The sequence below is a fragment of the Oncorhynchus gorbuscha genome, unplaced genomic scaffold (genome assembly GCF_021184085.1).
Source record: "Oncorhynchus gorbuscha isolate QuinsamMale2020 ecotype Even-year unplaced genomic scaffold, OgorEven_v1.0 Un_scaffold_387, whole genome shotgun sequence".
NCBI classification, from domain to species: Eukaryota; Metazoa; Chordata; class Actinopteri; order Salmoniformes; family Salmonidae; genus Oncorhynchus; species Oncorhynchus gorbuscha.
In genome coordinates this window covers 730078-744029 of record NW_025745234.1, presented here as the reverse complement: position 1 = coordinate 744029, position 13952 = coordinate 730078, and the positions used below count along the sequence as shown (strand labels likewise).

The 13952-nt window shown below is 39.9% G+C and overlaps 1 pseudogene; it reads left to right on the top strand.

Moving 5' to 3' along the window:
• Positions 1-13952, top strand: part of LOC124018069 — a 118053-nt pseudogene that overhangs the window by 26726 nt on the left and 77375 nt on the right.

Sequence of the window (13952 nt, the reverse complement as noted above, 5' to 3'; positions counted from 1 at the left end):
GATCCATCATGTCTCCTCTCCTCTCTGGTACTATACTGTCTAATCTAACATATAGGATCCATCATGTCTCCTCTCCTCTCTGGTACTATACTGTCTAATCTAACATATAGGATCCATCATGTCTCCTCTCCTCTCCTCTCTGGTACTATACTGTCTAATCTAACATATAGGATCCATCATGTCTCCTCTCCTCTCTGGTACTATACTGTCTAATCTAACATATAGGATCCATCATGTCTCCTCTCCTCTCTGGTACTATACTGTCTAATCTAACATATAGGATCCATCATGTCTCCTCTCCTCTCCTCTCTGGTACTATACTGTCTAATCTAACATATAGGATCCATCATGTCTCCTCTCTGGTACTATACTGTCTAATCTAACATATAGGATCCATCATGTCTCCTCTCTGGTACTATACTGTCTAATCTAACATATAGGATCCATCATGTCTCCTCTCCTCTCTGGTACTATACTGTCTAATCTAACATATAGGATCCATCATGTCTCCTCTCCTCTCTGGTACTATACTGTCTAATCTAACATATAGGATCCATCATGTCTCCTCTCTGGTACTATACTGTCTAATCTAACATATAGGATCCATCATGTCTCCTCTCCTCTCCTCTCCTCTCTGGTACTATACTGTCTAATCTAACATATAGGATCCATCATGTCTCCTCTCCTCTCTGGTACTATACTGTCTAATCTAACATATAGGATCCATCATGTCTCCTCTCCTCTCTGGTACTATACTGTCTAATCTAACATATAGGATCCATCATGTCTCCTCTCCTCTCTGGTACTATACTGTCTAATCTAACATATAGGATCCATCATGTCTCCTCTCCTCTCTGGTACTATACTGTCTAATCTAACATATAGGATCCATCATGTCTCCTCTCCTCTCTGGTACTATACTGTCTAATCTAACATATAGGATCCATCATGTCTCCTCTCCTCTCTGGTACTATACTGTCTAATCTAACATATAGGATCCATCATGTCTCCTCTCCTCTCTGGTACTATACTGTCTAATCTAACATATAGGATCCATCATGTCTCCTCTCTGGTACTCTCTCTGGTACTATACTGTCTAATCTAACATATAGGATCCATCATGTCTCCTCTCTCTCTGGTACTATACTGTCTAATCTAACATATAGGATCCATCATGTCTCCTCTCTGGTACTATACTGTCTAATCTAACATATAGGATCCATCATGTCTCCTCTCTGGTACTATACTGTCTAATCTAACATATAGGATCCATCATGTCTCCTCTCCTCTCTGGTACTATACTGTCTAATCTAACATATAGGATCCATCATGTCTCCTCTCCTCTCTGGTACTATACTGTCTAATCTAACATATAGGATCCATCATGTCTCCTCTCCTCTCTGGTACTATACTGTCTAATCTAACATATAGGATCCATCATGTCTCCTCTCCTCTCTGGTAGTATACTGTCTAATCTAACATATAGGATCCATCATGTCTCCTCTCCTCTCTGGTACTATACTGTCTAATCTAACATATAGGATCCATCATGTCTCCTCTCTGGTACTATACTGTCTAATCTAACATATAGGATCCATCATGTCTCCTCTCCTCTCCTCTCTGGTACTATACTGTCTAATCTAACATATAGGATCCATCATGTCTCCTCTCCTCTCTGGTACTATACTGTCTAATCTAACATATAGGATCCATCATGTCTCCTCTCTGGTACTATACTGTCTAATCTAACATATAGGATCCATCATGTCTCTCTCCTCTCCTCTCTGGTACTATACTGTCTAATCTAACATATAGGATCCATCATGTCTCCTCTCCTCTCTGGTACTATACTGTCTAATCTAACATATAGGATCCATCATGTCTCCTCTCCTCTGGTACTATACTGTCTAATCTAACATATAGGATCCATCATGTCTCCTCTCCTCTGGTACTATACTGTCTAATCTAACATATAGGATCCATCATGTCTCCTCTCTGGTACTATACTGTCTAATCTAACATATAGGATCCATCATGTCTCCTCTCTGGTACTATACTGTCTAATCTAACATACAGGATCCATCATGTCTCCTCTCCTCTCTGGTACTATACTGTCTAATCTAACATATAGGATCCATCATGTCTCCTCTCCTCTCTGGTACTATACTGTCTAATCTAACATATAGGATCCATCATGTCTCCTCTTCTCTCTGGTACTATACTGTCTAATCTAACATATAGGATCCATCATGTCTCCTCTCCTCTCTGGTACTATACTGTCTAATCTAACATATAGGATCCATCATGTCTCCTCTCTGGTACTATACTGTCTAATCTAACATATAGGATCCATCATGTCTCCTCTCTGGTACTATACTGTCTAATCTAACATATAGGATCCATCATGTCTCCTCTCCTCTCTGGTACTATACTGTCTAATCTAACATATAGGATCCATCATGTCTCCTCTCCTCTCTGGTACTATACTGTCTAATCTAACATATAGGATCCATCATGTCTCCTCTCTCTCTCTCTGGTACTATACTGTCTAATCTAACATATAGGATCCATCATGTCTCCTCTCCTCTCCTCTCTGGTACTATACTGTCTAATCTAACATATAGGATCCATCATGTCTCCTCTCCTCTCTGGTACTATACTGTCTAATCTAACATATAGGATCCATCATGTCTCCTCTCCTCTCTGGTACTATACTGTCTAATCTAACATATAGGATCCATCATGTCTCCTCTCCTCTCCTCTCTGGTACTATACTGTCTAATCTAACATATAGGATCCATCATGTCTCCTCTCCTCTCTGGTACTATACTGTCTAATCTAACATATAGGATCCATCATGTCTCCTCTCCTCTCCTCTCTGGTACTATACTGTCTAATCTAACATATAGGATCCATCATGTCTCCTCTCCTCTCTGGTACTATACTGTCTAATCTAACATATAGGATCCATCATGTCTCCTCTCCTCTGGTACTATACTGTCTAATCTAACATATAGGATCCATCATGTCTCCTCTCCTCTCTGGTACTATACTGTCTAATCTAACATATAGGATCCATCATGTCTCCTCTCCTCTCTGGTACTATACTGTCTAATCTAACATATAGGATCCATCATGTCTCCTCTCCTCTCCTCTCTGGTACTATACTGTCTAATCTAACATATAGGATCCATCATGTCTCCTCTCCTCTCCTCTCTGGTACTATACTGTCTAATCTAACATATAGGATCCATCATGTCTCCTCTCCTCTCTGGTACTATACTGTCTAATCTAACATATAGGATCCATCATGTCTCCTCTCCTCTCCTCTCTGGTACTATACTGTCTAATCTAACATATAGGATCCATCATGTCTCCTCTCCTCTCTGGTACTATACTGTCTAATCTAACATATAGGATCCATCATGTCTCCTCTCCTCTCTGGTACTATACTGTCTAATCTAACATATAGGATCCATCATGTCTCCTCTCCTCTCTGGTACTATACTGTCTAATCTAACATATAGGATCCATCATGTCTCCTCTCCTCTCTGGTACTATACTGTCTAATCTAACATATAGGATCCATCATGTCTCCTCTCCTCTCTGGTACTATACTGTCTAATCTAACATATAGGATCCATCATGTCTCCTCTCCTCTCTGGTACTATACTGTCTAATCTAACATATAGGATCCATCATGTCTCCTCTCCTCTCTGGTACTATACTGTCTAATCTAACATATAGGATCCATCATGTCTCCTCTCCTCTCTGGTACTATACTGTCTAATCTAACATATAGGATCCATCATGTCTCCTCTCTGGTACTATACTGTCTAATCTAACATATAGGTACTATACTGTCTAATCTAACATATAGGATCCATCATGTCTCCTCTCCTCTCTGGTACTATACTGTCTAATCTAACATATAGGATCCATCATGTCTCCTCTCCTCTCTGGTACTATACTGTCTAATCTAACATATAGGATCCATCATGTCTCCTCTCCTCTCTGGTACTATACTGTCTAATCTAACATATAGGATCCATCATGTCTCCTCTCCTCTCTGGTACTATACTGTCTAATCTAACATATAGGATCCATCATGTCTCCTCTCCTCTCTGGTACTATACTGTCTAATCTAACATATAGGATCCATCATGTCTCCTCTCCTCTCTGGTACTATACTGTCTAATCTAACATATAGGATCCATCATGTCTCCTCTCCTCTCTGGTACTATACTGTCTAATCTAACATATAGGATCCATCATGTCTCCTCTCTGGTACTATACTGTCTAATCTAACATATAGGATCCATCATGTCTCCTCTCTGGTACTATACTGTCTAATCTAACATATAGGATCCATCATGTCTCCTCTCCTCTCTGGTACTATACTGTCTAATCTAACATATAGGATCCATCATGTCTCCTCTCCTCTCTGGTACTATACTGTCTAATCTAACATATAGGATCCATCATGTCTCCTCTCCTCTCTGGTACTATACTGTCTAATCTAACATATAGGATCCATCATGTCTCCTCTCCTCTCTGGTACTATACTGTCTAATCTAACATATAGGATCCATCATGTCTCCTCTCCTCTCTGGTACTATACTGTCTAATCTAACATATAGGATCCATCATGTCTCCTCTCCTCTCTGGTACTATACTGTCTAATCTAACATATAGGATCCATCATGTCTCCTCTCCTCTCTGGTACTATACTGTCTAATCTAACATATAGGATCCATCATGTCTCCTCTCCTCTCTGGTACTATACTGTCTAATCTAACATATAGGATCCATCATGTCTCCTCTCCTCTCTGGTACTATACTGTCTAATCTAACATATAGGATCCATCATGTCTCCTCTCTGGTACTATACTGTCTAATCTAACATATAGGATCCATCATGTCTCCTCTCCTCTCTGGTACTATACTGTCTAATCTAACATATAGGATCCATCATGTCTCCTCTCCTCTCTGGTACTATACTGTCTAATCTAACATATAGGATCCATCATGTCTCCTCTCTGGTACTATACTGTCTAATCTAACATATAGGATCCATCATGTCTCCTCTCTGGTACTATACTGTCTAATCTAACATATAGGATCCATCATGTCTCCTCTCCTCTCTGGTACTATACTGTCTAATCTAACATATAGGATCCATCATGTCTCCTCTCCTCTGGTACTATACTGTCTAATCTAACATATAGGATCCATCATGTCTCCTCTCTCTGGTACTATACTGTCTAATCTAACATATAGGATCCATCATGTCTCCTCTCCTCTCTGGTACTATACTGTCTAATCTAACATATAGGATCCATCATGTCTCCTCTCCTCTCTGGTACTATACTGTCTAATCTAACATATAGGATCCATCATGTCTCCTCTCCTCTCTGGTACTATACTGTCTAATCTAACATATAGGATCCATCATGTCTCCTCTCCTCTCTGGTACTATACTGTCTAATCTAACATATAGGATCCATCATGTCTCCTCTCCTCTCTGGTACTATACTGTCTAATCTAACATATAGGATCCATCATGTCTCCTCTCCTCTCTGGTACTATACTGTCTAATCTAACATATAGGATCCATCATGTCTCCTCTCCTCTCTGGTACTATACTGTCTAATCTAACATATAGGATCCATCATGTCTCCTCTCCTCTCCTCTCTGGTACTATACTGTCTAATCTAACATATAGGATCCATCATGTCTCCTCTCCTCTCTGGTACTATACTGTCTAATCTAACATATAGGATCCATCATGTCTCCTCTCCTCTCCTCTCTGGTACTATACTGTCTAATCTAACATATAGGATCCATCATGTCTCCTCTCCTCTCTGGTACTATACTGTCTAATCTAACATATAGGATCCATCATGTCTCCTCTCCTCTCTGGTACTATACTGTCTAATCTAACATATAGGATCCATCATGTCTCCTCTCCTCTCTGGTACTATACTGTCTAATCTAACATATAGGATCCATCATGTCTCCTCTCTCTCTGGTACTATACTGTCTAATCTAACATATAGGATCCATCATGTCTCCTCTCCTCTCTGGTACTATACTGTCTAATCTAACATATAGGATCCATCATGTCTCCTCTCTCTCTCTGGTACTATACTGTCTAATCTAACATATAGGATCCATCATGTCTCCTCTCCTCTCTGGTACTATACTGTCTAATCTAACATATAGGATCCATCATGTCTCCTCTCTGGTACTATACTGTCTAATCTAACATATAGGATCCATCGTGTCTCCTCTCCTCTCCTCTCTGGTACTATACTGTCTAATCTAACATATAGGATCCATCATGTCTCCTCTCCTCTCTGGTACTATACTGTCTAATCTAACATATAGGATCCATCATGTCTCCTCTCCTCTGGTACTATACTGTCTAATCTAACATATAGGATCCATCATGTCTCCTCTCTCCTCTCTGGTACTATACTGTCTAATCTAACATATAGGATCCATCATGTCTCCTCTCCTCTCTGGTACTATACTGTCTAATCTAACATATAGGATCCATCATGTCTCCTCTCCTCTCTGGTACTATACTGTCTAATCTAACATATAGGATCCATCATGTCTCCTCTCCTCTCTGGTACTATACTGTCTAATCTAACATATAGGATCCATCATGTCTCCTCTCCTCTCTGGTACTATACTGTCTAATCTAACATATAGGATCCATCATGTCTCCTCTCCTCTCTGGTACTATACTGTCTAATCTAACATATAGGATCCATCATGTCTCCTCTCCTCTCTGGTACTATACTGTCTAATCTAACATATAGGATCCATCATGTCTCCTCTCCTCTCCTCTCTGGTACTATACTGTCTAATCTAACATATAGGATCCATCATGTCTCCTCTCCTCTGGTACTATACTGTCTAATCTAACATATAGGATCCATCATGTCTCCTCTCCTCTCTGGTACTATACTGTCTAATCTAACATATAGGATCCATCATGTCTCCTCTCCTCTCTGGTACTATACTGTCTAATCTAACATATAGGATCCATCATGTCTCCTCTCCTCTCCTCTCTGGTACTATACTGTCTAATCTAACATATAGGATCCATCATGTCTCCTCTCCTCTCCTCTCTGGTACTATACTGTCTAATCTAACATATAGGATCCATCATGTCTCCTCTCCTCTCTGGTACTATACTGTCTAATCTAACATATAGGATCCATCATGTCTCCTCTCCTCTCCTCTCTGGTACTATACTGTCTAATCTAACATATAGGATCCATCATGTCTCCTCTCCTCTCTGGTACTATACTGTCTAATCTAACATATAGGATCCATCATGTCTCCTCTCCTCTCTGGTACTATACTGTCTAATCTAACATATAGGATCCATCATGTCTCCTCTCTGGTACTATACTGTCTAATCTAACATATAGGATCCATCATGTCTCCTCTCCTCTCCTCTCCTCTCTGGTACTATACTGTCTAATCTAACATATAGGATCCATCATGTCTCCTCTCCTCTCTGGTACTATACTGTCTAATCTAACATATAGGATCCATCATGTCTCCTCTCTGGTACTATACTGTCTAATCTAACATATAGGATCCATCATGTCTCCTCTCTGGTACTATACTGTCTAATCTAACATACAGGATCCATCATGTCTCCTCTCCTCTCTGGTACTATACTGTCTAATCTAACATATAGGATCCATCATGTCTCCTCTCCTCTCTGGTACTATACTGTCTAATCTAACATATAGGATCCATCATGTCTCCTCTTCTCTCTGGTACTATACTGTCTAATCTAACATATAGGATCCATCATGTCTCCTCTCCTCTCTGGTACTATACTGTCTAATCTAACATATAGGATCCATCATGTCTCCTCTCTGGTACTATACTGTCTAATCTAACATATAGGATCCATCATGTCTCCTCTCTGGTACTATACTGTCTAATCTAACATATAGGATCCATCATGTCTCCTCTCCTCTCTGGTACTATACTGTCTAATCTAACATATAGGATCCATCATGTCTCCTCTCCTCTCTGGTACTATACTGTCTAATCTAACATATAGGATCCATCATGTCTCCTCTCCTCTCTGGTACTATACTGTCTAATCTAACATATAGGATCCATCATGTCTCCTCTCCTCTCTGGTAGTATACTGTCTAATCTAACATATAGGATCCATCATGTCTCCTCTCCTCTCTGGTACTATACTGTCTAATCTAACATATAGGATCCATCATGTCTCCTCTCCTCTCCTCTCTGGTACTATACTGTCTAATCTAACATATAGGATCCATCATGTCTCCTCTCCTCTCTGGTACTATACTGTCTAATCTAACATATAGGATCCATCATGTCTCCTCTCTGGTACTATACTGTCTAATCTAACATACAGGATCCATCATGTCTCCTCTCCTCTCTGGTACTATACTGTCTAATCTAACATATAGGATCCATCATGTCTCCTCTCCTCTCTGGTACTATACTGTCTAATCTAACATATAGGATCCATCATGTCTCCTCTCTCTCTGGTACTATACTGTCTAATCTAACATATAGGATCCATCATGTCTCCTCTCCTCTCTGGTACTATACTGTCTAATCTAACATATAGGATCCATCATGTCTCCTCTCTGGTACTATACTGTCTAATCTAACATATAGGATCCATCATGTCTCCTCTCTGGTACTATACTGTCTAATCTAACATATAGGATCCATCATGTCTCCTCTCCTCTCTGGTACTATACTGTCTAATCTAACATATAGGATCCATCATGTCTCCTCTCCTCTCTGGTACTATACTGTCTAATCTAACATATAGGATCCATCATGTCTCCTCTCCTCTCTGGTACTATACTGTCTAATCTAACATATAGGATCCATCATGTCTCCTCTCCTCTCCTCTCTGGTACTATACTGTCTAATCTAACATATAGGATCCATCATGTCTCCTCTCTCTCTGGTACTATACTGTCTAATCTAACATATAGGATCCATCATGTCTCCTCTCCTCTCCTCTCTGGTACTATACTGTCTAATCTAACATATAGGATCCATCATGTCTCCTCTCCTCTCTGGTACTATACTGTCTAATCTAACATATAGGATCCATCATGTCTCCTCTCCTCTGGTACTATACTGTCTAATCTAACATATAGGATCCATCATGTCTCCTCTCCTCTGGTACTATACTGTCTAATCTAACATATAGGATCCATCATGTCTCCTCTCCTCTCTGGTACTATACTGTCTAATCTAACATATAGGATCCATCATGTCTCCTCTCCTCTCTGGTACTATACTGTCTAATCTAACATATAGGATCCATCATGTCTCCTCTCCTCTCCTCTCTGGTACTATACTGTCTAATCTAACATATAGGATCCATCATGTCTCCTCTCCTCTCCTCTCTGGTACTATACTGTCTAATCTAACATATAGGATCCATCATGTCTCCTCTCCTCTCTGGTACTATACTGTCTAATCTAACATATAGGATCCATCATGTCTCCTCTCCTCTCCTCTCTGGTACTATACTGTCTAATCTAACATATAGGATCCATCATGTCTCCTCTCCTCTCTGGTACTATACTGTCTAATCTAACATATAGGATCCATCATGTCTCCTCTCCTCTCTGGTACTATACTGTCTAATCTAACATATAGGATCCATCATGTCTCCTCTCCTCTCTGGTACTATACTGTCTAATCTAACATATAGGATCCATCATGTCTCCTCTCCTCTCTGGTACTATACTGTCTAATCTAACATATAGGATCCATCATGTCTCCTCTCCTCTCTGGTACTATACTGTCTAATCTAACATATAGGATCCATCATGTCTCCTCTCCTCTCTGGTACTATACTGTCTAATCTAACATATAGGATCCATCATGTCTCCTCTCCTCTCTGGTACTATACTGTCTAATCTAACATATAGGATCCATCATGTCTCCTCTCCTCTCTGGTACTATACTGTCTAATCTAACATATAGGATCCATCATGTCTCCTCTCTGGTACTATACTGTCTAATCTAACATATAGGATCCATCATGTCTCCTCTCTGGTACTATACTGTCTAATCTAACATATAGGATCCATCATGTCTCCTCTCCTCTCTGGTACTATACTGTCTAATCTAACATATAGGATCCATCATGTCTCCTCTCTGGTACTATACTGTCTAATCTAACATATAGGATCCATCATGTCTCCTCTCCTCTCTGGTAGTATACTGTCTAATCTAACATATAGGATCCATCATGTCTCCTCTCCTCTCTGGTACTATACTGTCTAATCTAACATATAGGATCCATCATGTCTCCTCTCCTCTCTGGTACTATACTGTCTAATCTAACATATAGGATCCATCATGTCTCCTCTCCTCTCTGGTACTATACTGTCTAATCTAACATATAGGATCCATCATGTCTCCTCTCCTCTCTGGTACTATACTGTCTAATCTAACATATAGGATCCATCATGTCTCCTCTCTGGTACTATACTGTCTAATCTAACATATAGGATCCATCATGTCTCCTCTCTGGTACTATACTGTCTAATCTAACATATAGGATCCATCATGTCTCCTCTCCTCTCTGGTACTATACTGTCTAATCTAACATATAGGATCCATCATGTCTCCTCTCCTCTCTGGTACTATACTGTCTAATCTAACATATAGGATCCATCATGTCTCCTCTCCTCTCTGGTACTATACTGTCTAATCTAACATATAGGATCCATCATGTCTCCTCTCCTCTCTGGTACTATACTGTCTAATCTAACATATAGGATCCATCATGTCTCCTCTCCTCTCTGGTACTATACTGTCTAATCTAACATATAGGATCCATCATGTCTCCTCTCCTCTCTGGTACTATACTGTCTAATCTAACATATAGGATCCATCATGTCTCCTCTCCCTCTCTGGTACTATACTGTCTAATCTAACATATAGGATCCATCATGTCTCCTCTCCTCTCTGGTACTATACTGTCTAATCTAACATATAGGATCCATCATGTCTCCTCTCCTCTCTGGTACTATACTGTCTAATCTAACATATAGGATCCATCATGTCTCCTCTCTGGTACTATACTGTCTAATCTAACATATAGGATCCATCATGTCTCCTCTCCTCTCTGGTACTATACTGTCTAATCTAACATATAGGATCCATCATGTCTCCTCTCCTCTCTGGTACTATACTGTCTAATCTAACATATAGGATCCATCATGTCTCCTCTCTGGTACTATACTGTCTAATCTAACATATAGGATCCATCATGTCTCCTCTCTGGTACTATACTGTCTAATCTAACATATAGGATCCATCATGTCTCCTCTCCTCTCTGGTACTATACTGTCTAATCTAACATATAGGATCCATCATGTCTCCTCTCTGGTACTATACTGTCTAATCCTCTCTGGTCCTGTGTAGCTCAGTTGGTAGAGCATGGCGCTTGTAACGCCAGGGTAGTGGGTTCAATCCCCGGGACCACCCACACGTAGAATGTATGCACACATGACTGTAAGTCGCTTTGGATAAAAGCGTCTGCTAAATGGCATATATTATATTATTATTATATTATTATTATTATATATTATAACATATAGGATCCATCATGTCTCCTCTCTGGTACTATACTGTCTAATCTAACATATAGGATCCATCATGTCTCCTCTCCTCTCTGGTACTATACTGTCTAATCTAACATATAGGATCCATCATGTCTCCTCTCCTCTCTGGTACTATACTGTCTAATCTAACATATAGGATCTATCATGTCTCCTCTCCTCTCTGGTACTATACTGTCTAACCTAACATATAGGATCCATCATGTCTCCTCTCCTCTCTGGTACTATAGTGTCTAATCTAACATATAGGATCCATCATGTCTCCTCTCCTCTCTGGTACTATACTGTCTAATCTAACATATAGGATCCATCATGTCTCCTCTCCTCTCTGGTACTATACTGTCTAATCTAACATATAGGATCCATCATGTCTCCTCTCCTCTCCTCTCTGGTACTATACTGTCTAATCTAACATATAGGATCCATCATGTCTCCTCTCCTCTCTGGTACTATACTGTCTAATCTAACATATAGGATCCATCATGTCTCCTCTCCTCTCCTCTCTGGTACTATACTGTCTAATCTAACATATAGGATCCATCATGTCTCCTCTCTGGTACTATACTGTCTAATCTAACATATAGGATCCATCATGTCTCCTCTCCTCTCTGGTACTATACTGTCTAATCTAACATATAGGATCCATCATGTCTCCTCTCCTCTCTGGTACTATACTGTCTAATCTAACATATAGGATCCATCATGTCTCCTCTCTGGTACTATACTGTCTAATCTAACATATAGGATCCATCATGTCTCCTCTCCTCTCTGGTACTATACTGTCTAATCTAACATATAGGATCCATCATGTCTCCTCTCCTCTCTGGTACTATACTGTCTAATCTAACATATAGGATCCATCATGTCTCCTCTCTGGTACTATACTGTCTAATCTAACATATAGGATCCATCATGTCTCCTCTCTGGTACTATACTGTCTAATCTAACATATAGGATCCATCATGTCTCCTCTCCTCTCCTCTCTGGTACTATACTGTCTAATCTAACATATAGGATCCATCATGTCTCCTCTCCTCTCTGGTACTATACTGTCTAATCTAACATATAGGATCCATCATGTCTCCTCTCCTCTCTGGTACTATACTGTCTAATCTAACATATAGGATCCATCATGTCTCCTCTCCTCTCTGGTACTATACTGTCTAATCTAACATATAGGATCCATCATGTCTCCTCTCCTCTCTGGTACTATACTGTCTAATCTAACATATAGGATCCATCATGTCTCCTCTCCTCTCTGGTACTATACTGTCTAATCTAACATATAGGATCCATCATGTCTCCTCTCCTCTCTGGTACTATACTGTCTAATCTAACATATAGGATCCATCATGTCTCCTCTCTGGTACTATACTGTCTAATCTAACATATAGGATCCATCATGTCTCCTCTCCTCTCCTCTCTGGTACTATACTGTCTAATCTTACATATAGGATCCATCATGTCTCCTCTCTGGTACTATACTGTCTAATCTAACATATAGGATCCATCATGTCTCCTCTCTGGTACTATACTGTCTAATCTAACATATAGGATCCATCATGTCTCCTCTCCTCTCTGGTACTATACTGTCTAATCTAACATATAGGATCCATCATGTCTCCTCTCTGGTACTATACTGTCTAATCTAACATATAGGATCCATCATGTCTCCTCTCTGGTACTATACTGTCTAATCTTACATATAGGATCCATCATGTCTCCTCTCTGGTACTATACTGTCTAATCTAACATATAGGATCCATCATGTCTCCTCTCCTCTCTGGTACTATACTGTCTAATCTAACATATAGGATCCATCATGTCTCCTCTCCTCTGGTACTATACTGTCTAATCTAACATATAGGATCCATCATGTCTCCTCTCTGGTACTATACTGTCTAATCTAACATATAGGATCCATCATGTCTCCTCTCCTCTCTGGTACTATACTGTCTAATCTAACATATAGGATCCATCATGTCTCCTCTCCTCTGGTACTATACTGTCTAATCTAACATATAGGATCCATCATGTCTCCTCTCCTCTCCTCTCTGGTACTATACTGTCTAATCTAACATATAGGATCCATCATGTCTCCTCTCCTCTCTGGTACTATACTGTCTAATCTAACATATAGGATCCATCATGTCTCCTCTCCTCTCTGGTACTATACTGTCTAATCTAACATATAGGATCCATCATGTCTCCTCTCCTCTCCTCTCTGGTACTATACTGTCTAATCTAACATATAGGATCCATCATGTCTCCTCT